The sequence below is a fragment of the Malania oleifera genome, chromosome 7 (genome assembly GCF_029873635.1).
Source record: "Malania oleifera isolate guangnan ecotype guangnan chromosome 7, ASM2987363v1, whole genome shotgun sequence".
NCBI lineage: Eukaryota > Viridiplantae > Streptophyta > Magnoliopsida > Santalales > Ximeniaceae > Malania > Malania oleifera.
The window spans coordinates 99,946,929-99,955,396 of NC_080423.1; positions in this window are offsets into that span (position 1 = coordinate 99,946,929).

An 8,468-nucleotide genomic window follows, 5' to 3' on the forward strand; every position below is an offset into this window, starting at 1 on the left:
GGGTAATACATGACATCAGCTAACTATACATCCTGGGTAAATTATAGTATTATCAGTTATATCCGACATTTCATGATCAGTATGAATTATTAGAAATTATGAAAGTATATGATTATTCAGTATGTTATGATGAATGTTTTCCAGCATATGAAATGTATTGTATATGTATTATAGCATTTAAATATTCATGTTGACACACAGCTGTATTTAGTTTATTTTCCCTTATTGAGAAGTGTCTCACCCCCGAGCTTAAATAATTTTTAGGAAACCCAAAAGACCGATGGATCGAGGCCGCCGTTGAGTTAGTTGTGCTACCCTGCTAGGAGGGTAAGTTTGAACTAGGATCAAGAGATTTTGATGTGGGATCCTAAAGATATTTTTGTATTTTTGGGAGATTGTATGTAAACACAGTGTTTTGGATTATAGTTAACTCTTGTGTTATGTATTTTATGGTTTTGAGAATGTGATTTATATTTATTGCTGCTTAGGTTTCCGTTGTGAATGTCAGATTGTCCCTATTACCCATGGGTTCGGGTTGACTTTATTATTATATATGTTTTATTATGTGATAAGAGAAGCAGGTCGTTACAACTGTTTTTTAAATTTTTGTTTCCATATTCATTTTACTCTTTGCTTTCCCTAAAATAAGTTTTGACTTTTGAAAAGTATAATTTGGGGTTTCTCAAAACATGGTCTCTAAGTCAATTGATTTCCTAATAAGCTTCAAATCCAAACAAATTATCATTTTGAATTAAGTACTTACATAGACTCTATTAAGACATAAAAACATTCTAAAAATTAGAGTCTTCAAGCTTGTTCATTATTGAGTCATTTTTGTTTTTAAACTTCAAATCTTTAAGCTTTTATTCTATCACATTATTTGAGCTTTCATATTCCTTTCACTTTGAAATCTTGCAGTGAGCTTCAAATACCTATTACCTGAAGATTATTACTCACAACAAAAACATGTTAAATAACCTTTTATTTGTTATCATCAAAATAAGATTGGTAAGCCATGTTAGGCCAATAGGTTACACGTGTCAAACTCACTTGGAATCCCCGAGTTCCCACAACACCTCCGTTGACTCGCACGAGTCAACCAGGTACCACCCACCTTCAACCTAACCCTGACTCAAAACCCTAACTAGATCTAGATCACAAAAACACCCAAAACAACACCCAGAATCACCATCAACCAGACTCATCATAGATCAGAACAACAACATCCACAAATCATGCATGCTCACACCATACTTCAAAGATTAAAAGAATAGAAAAAGGAAAAAAAAAACAACAACAACGACAATCAAGATAAGCAAAGAAGAAACTTATCTTTTCAAACTCTTCTGAATATGGGATCTCCTCGAGGTATACCTGGATCCTCCAATTCATGTCACCCTCTGGATGCTCACAGCTCAATCATGATTTCTGGAGGCCTCAAGGGAGAGTTCTTGTCATGACCTGCTCATTTTCACATTTTTTTTTTTATAATAATATCAACATCACACATCACACATTCCAGCTCAGCATGTCACAAACCACCTGGACCTGTGGGTACCAGGGATACATCAGAACATACAGCAGAAGCCTAAACAGCAGAAAATATAAAATCATATACATTTCATCATAATGTGCATAACACATACCAGAGTATTACAAACACCATCTCTTAGTATATACATGCCAAAAATAATTGTAGGGACAATTCCCACAAAAATTTAACTGTCCCAACCCAGACTTACCCTTCTAACAAGGGCAGATAATCAACACTAGGTCAGCGGGGCTTTTCTCGCTCTCCTATCAGGGGCTCCTGAAAAGTTATGAAATTTAGGGGTAAGACACCTCTCAATAAGGGAAATAAACTAATACCAGTGTGTGGCAACATGAGTATTCAGTGTTCTACATATACCATACATAACATTTTCAATACTATTTATCAAATCTGGGAAATCATGCATATATCATCAAAACATGGCAGAACATACTGCATTTTCATAATCATATTTCAATCTCATATGATAATAATAACATAAAACAATCTTGGTAGGTTAGTCGGCAGTTGTCATGTATTACCCCCACATGACTGGGTTGTGTGGCCCGAAGGTGGGACCTGGTAATGGTTGGCCGACCACTGCCAAGTCAATAGTCTAGTCTGTAGGTTCGATGGGTCTACCCAGACTGGTCCGTACACCAGGAGCGATAACAGCACACTTCTTGAAAATAACCACATCGACCATCCAATCTCACACCACTCCGTACAGCGGCGTTAACACAGATATCATGATGACAAAGACCATGGACACATAGCAACGGTACCGTGCAAGTGCTAGCCTAGACCAAGCCAACCAAGTTCTGATATTATATACATGTACTAAAATTGTGATACATAGATATCTCATATCATTTAATTTCACAACAATCATATCATTTTACATATATACGTGTATCATGAAAATCATCGGCCCGTACGCCAGTATTACACATTTTATCATAACTCGGCCCATACGCTGGCAAATTATATCCACATAGCACGGCCCATACGCCGGCAAACATATCATAGCACAGCCCGTACACTGGCAAATCACATCATAGCACAGCCCGTACGCCGACAAACACATCATAGCCCAGCCTGTACGCTAGCAAATATATCATAGCACGGCCCGTACGCCGGCAAATATATCAAAATCACGATCCATACGCTGGAAAAAATATATATATAAAAATCACGGCCCATATGCCGATTTTCCATCTCACAATCACATTTCTAAGAAAAGAGTATCTCACAACCATTACTACTCATGCCACATTAAACAAGTTTTCCACGTATTCAACATATCATCATTTTCAACAGGGTTTTCTCAAATATAAATCATATATATAAACATATGTATTTTCCTAAAAATGAGTGCTATAAATATATACATACAATTTTCAAAAAGAACTAGCTTAGTTTACACCCTTACCTGATTCTTGAACAGCCCCTAAGAAACTCTTCCCTGCACCCGCAGGGTTTCCGACTCAATACCCTGAAAATGAAATTCACCAGAACTAAAGTTTAGTATTTTTGTACGTACAACATTTTCTATAACTATCACTAAGTCAAATTAGGCTTAAAAGCCTTACCTCAACTCAGGGATGATTCCCAACGTTTCCAATCAACATCCCTGGAAACTAAAACTTTCAGTATTAAACTTTAATATTTTAACGCGTACAACACTTCTCTCAACTGTCACAAATCCAAAAATTGAGTATAAAACCTTACCTTGGATTTGGGATGGTTTCCTTCTTGCTTTCACCAATGATCCGCTCCAGCAGATTCGGAGAGAACTCCGCCAGGAGCGTCGTGGTGACTTCGGATGGTCGATCTGACGTAAAAATAGCCCAAAAATGAAGAGAGGGAGAGAGAGAGAGAGGAAACTTAGCTTCTTTAAGAAGCTTAAAAAATCTGGATTTCCACATTTATATAATAGAAAAATTCGTCGACGAAACCCTGTGTTCATCGACAAAATTCTTAAAGCCTTCGTCGACGAAGTCGACGGCCTCCTTCTGTTTCCGGTTTCCATTTCCCTCTCTTTATTATTTAAATACCACTCTAAATTCGGGTCGTTACAGTTCTATTCAAGCTACGTTCACAGAGTAGTGAGTTCAAGTGAGAAAATGAAGGGTTGGTGTTTCTAGAAGAGCTAGGTTGAATGAGGGTAAGAGAGACTTACAGAGAGGATAGATCTTGGGTCTTCGAAGAACAAAGAGTGAAGGGATTTGAAATGAAAGAGAGAAAGAGAGAGTTCTAGAAGGTCTCAGAAGAACTCAGGGAGTGAGGAAGAAAGCTGCATGTTAGGGTTTTGGTTCGAGAAAAGAGAAGGGGAACTGAGAAAGAATGAGGGACTGAGAGAGGCTAAGAAAGTTTTAGAGTAAGGAAACCCTAGGGTTTCGGGAGTGAACCTGAGAGAAAGGAGAACGAGAGGAAGGGGAAGGGTTGCTGCGAATGGGGAGTGTGAAAAGAAACAAAACAGAAAAATTTTAGTTTAAATATGTTCCATTTCGGCATTGTAGAATTGCTCTGCGTGGCGTACTTTGTCTCGTTAGATCAAGTCATGGACGAGGTCCCTTTGCAGCCATTGGATCTCTGATCTAATCGATGGCCTAGATCTCATCATGTCAGAGGCTACCCTGATGACCGTGCCATCCGTACGCCTCTTGATGCGTGGCGACATCTAATCCTTTCATCGAAATTGTCAGCGTGGAGAGCCCTTAACCGTTGGATTACCTCTCTCTGTGTATGGCCATGATCAACCCACATCCGTCCTACCACCTGTTGTTGGATTCCTGTCCTCATCAATGGCCGGGACCATCTTGAGTCCAGAGCCCTCATCAATACTCGCATGCTCCCCTGCACACGTTGACGCGTGGCGTTCTTGTCCCCCTCTCCATTAATGCCTGACGACCCTCCCTATCAGCCATCCGATCACCCCATGATGAACCTTTGAGATTTGGCCACAACTTTCACTTGCACCTTGCCTGCGTGCCCTCACCTGATCATGACGCGTGGCAGCTCCTCCACACATCAATGACAATGATCACTCCATTGTTAGAAGCCTTCAATACACCCGACCTACCTTGCCCGCTCACCGACATGTGGCAAGCTTGTCCCCTATGTGCTCAGCGCTCCTTACATGATCATTCATCTACCGTCAGATCTCTTTTCTCATTGAACGCTCAGGATGATGACACCTCAGCAATCCACACCTATCTGCACCCATCACTCATATGCTGACATACAACATTGTCTTAACCAAGACCTTAAACCAAGTTCCCCCTACACCGGTCAAAGTTTGACACGTCCACCCCCCTGAACCGGTTTACACCGATTTTCTTTTCCTTTTTATTTTTAAAACCTTCAATAATTCATTTAAAATTCACAAAAATTCATAAAAAAACCCAACAAAATTACCAAAAAATCTAGAATATTTGGGATTTTTTTTTAAAATATTTTAAGTCAGTTTTATTGTTTAAAATAATTCCCATGTTAAAAAATGCATAAAATACCAAAAATTTCACAAAGATATTTTTTGCAACCCGAAATTGTTTTTTACACTTCGAAAATTCACAAAAAAAAATTCAAAAAATTCAAAAGAAAAACCTAAAAAATAGTTTTGACTCGATTCTTATTGTTTTTGCTTAATTGACTTTTTGTTATTTCAATTGAAAATTAAAAAAAAAAGTCATAAATAATATTTTGGAGATCAAAGTTGCTTTCGTACTTGGAAAAATCACATAAAAATTTAGAAAAAAATCATAGGAAAATAGGGAAAAATATTTTTGAGTTAGAAAACCCATTTTTACAAATTTTTCATCTCCAAAAAAATTCAAAACCTCCCAGAATATCATTTTCATATTTATGAAAAACCCTACAAGTTTCAAATACCCCGAGAGTGTATTTCATACCACATTTTCTCAATTTTCATATCCCAATAATTTTAAAAGAGAGGCATGAGTTTTTCGGAGCGCGATATGCCCCGATTCCGAGGGAATATTAATATAATATTTTATTTTGTACATTTATTCACACTTTTTTGAATGGGAGTAATTTCAAAGGCCTATTATTTTTATTTTTGGATAAGTTTCGATTAATTAGGTACTGTTCGTAAGAACGGGCGTGTAGGGAGTGCTAATACCTTTCCCTCATATATCTGAACTCCCGAGCCCAACTCTGGTAATGCATATCGATTATACCCTTAATTGGGTAGTAATCAAATATTCTAATCACACTAAAAGGTTAGTGTCGACTCCATCACATCTTGTTTTCCATGAAAATAAACATTTTCAAAATCCACACATTTCATTTCATCATTTTAGTCGTCCCAAGTTCGCGTTCGAGAACGTCGCGACAACTATTATTATTATTATTATTATTATTATTATTATTATTATTTATTGCCTACATGAGTTTTCCAATACGCCCAACTTAACACAAGTACAAGTCCTACATGAACACATTGTTTTCCCTTTAAGCTCCTTTGCGACAAATTAAAGTCCTAACTAAAAATGCATACACACAAATGTCCAAATGAGATGTTAATCTATGTAACTTCGAAGTTCAAAATAACAAAATGATGGTTGCACTAAATCTTAGGTTATTGTCGTTAGATGTAAAGGCATTGAAAGACATGCTAGTTCAAACTCCTCATCCAAAATGTTTGTCAGATAACCTAATTAATGACTTAAACCAATTGTCGCCAAAGAACCAATGATGAGAGAGCATTAAAGGTTGATGATTAAAAAAAAAAGAAAAAGGCATATCGAAGGTCAAGATCAAACAAAGCAACGCAATGTCCACACTTCCTTGAAACAACACATTGTTTTCCCAAAAGATAATTGGGAAGAGCTGTTGTAATTGGTGTGATCCCAAACGGGGGGTGAATTGAGTTTTAAAAATATTAGGCTAAATTAAACATTTACGCTAATTCACCACATATCATATCTCATTTTAATTATGGTTGTGTATGTAAAACTGAATAAGCAATATGTAGTAACTCGAACTAAGAAAATAAGAAATAAATAAAAGAAAAGGGAAAGGGGAAGAAAAAAGGGAAATTTGGTTTGGCACAAGACCAAACCATCAACAATTTCAGGGAGTCTCAGAAAAACCATCAACGATTTTCCTACAGGACAAACTAGCGAGAGCATTACACTGACAAACAGGTTTGGTAAGTGGCCAAACCGTCAACGGTTTCCTGCAGGGGCAGAGTCTATAAGTTAAGTTCTTATATTATTTTTTCATTCCATACTCATTCTCTCTCTCTCTCTCTCTCTCTCTCTCTCTCTCTCTCTCTCTCTCTCTCTCTCATCACTCTCTCCCTCCTAAGCCTTCCGGATCACCTTCGAGTACTCCTTGATTCTCTCTCCCTCTTCTTGGCACGTCGGTCGTCGATCTTTAGCGGATTTGAGCGCCTAGGTTTCGTGGTTTTGAAGGTTTTAGGTAGTTTTTTCAAGAACAGGTAAGGGGATTAGATTATGTCAATTATTTTTGAAATATAAACCGTTTGAATTGAAGTATGTGCGTACAAAAATAGTATATATGATTTTCTGAACGAATCAGGCATATAATAATGGTTGTTTTGACTTTTATACATTTTTTGAGGAAAATTAAAGTGAATGGTTTGAACATCTCCTATTTTTAGTAAAATATATAGTTTGAGTTAAATTAAACCCTAGAGATGCTCATACCCCTGTTTTCAGCAACTTGTATGTTTTTCAAATAATTTATTATATTTATGATTTATCAAATAAAAATTGCGTGACATGAGAATGATTTAAAATGGCATAAACAAACAAAACGTTTATACAGTTATGATACAGTATGATATGACGACTATATGCCAAGATGTGATATGACGACTATATGCCGAGATGTGATACGACAACTATACGCCGAGATGTGATACGATGGCTATATACCGAGGTATGATATGACGGCTAGATGCCGAGTTTTGATATATCAGTTTTATATCGAGACAGTATATGACAAATATTTTATAAAATTATGAGCAGCTTATGTTTTATACAGTTTTATGAAAGTGAATTCATAACTACAGTTTTTATTACATAAATTGTCATATATGATTTAAGAACCCTAAGGATCATATGTGATATTATGAGTATGGTACCATAGCTATGTTTTTGCCAGTGAGTACAATCATACGGGGATGGAAGTGTGATGCAGGATAGTCAATTTGTGGCCTGAGTACAGTACTACTCTAGTTGTAGTTCCGTGGGACCCTTCCTGTCGTAGTTCCAAGTGACCCTCCTCATGCAGTTTTGGGTATAAGGTAGACACAATCATACTTACTACCTTTTTATGACTTAGCTTTGGTCGGCTGACCATATTATAACGCCCTAGAAAATTAATATGCATGGAAGCGTAAAAAAAATTAATTAAAAATTATTTAAATAATAATAATACTAAATAATTGATCAATTAAATTATATAATATAATATATTAATATAATATATAATATTATATTATAAAGTTAGTAACTTCCTAAGGAAGTAATACGAATTCAATTCTTTAGGAAGGACCAGCACTCCGTCTCTCCCTCATCTTCTTTATCCCACTCTCCTTAATTTTTTCTCTAACATTTGACTGATCGGAAATCCGAAGATACCCTTAGGTTCCTACCTTTGTCACCGACATTCCTACTGAGCGGATTTGTCGTGGGAGGTAAGCATATCTCATAGGGTAAGGCCAATTTTCACACTTACCTCAATTTTTCTTAAATCTTAAGTCCAATTAACGAACGACAATTGCCAGGAGATTCGTGGGGAGATTCTCTACAATATAATTGGAGCGAGTTTTCGAATTGGAGCTCTGGGGCATCAACTCTAAATCGGGGATAAGTTTAACAATTTAGGCTTTGTTAGGCTATTTAGGGTATTCAAAACTTAGAGGAATTTTAGAAAAAGTTAC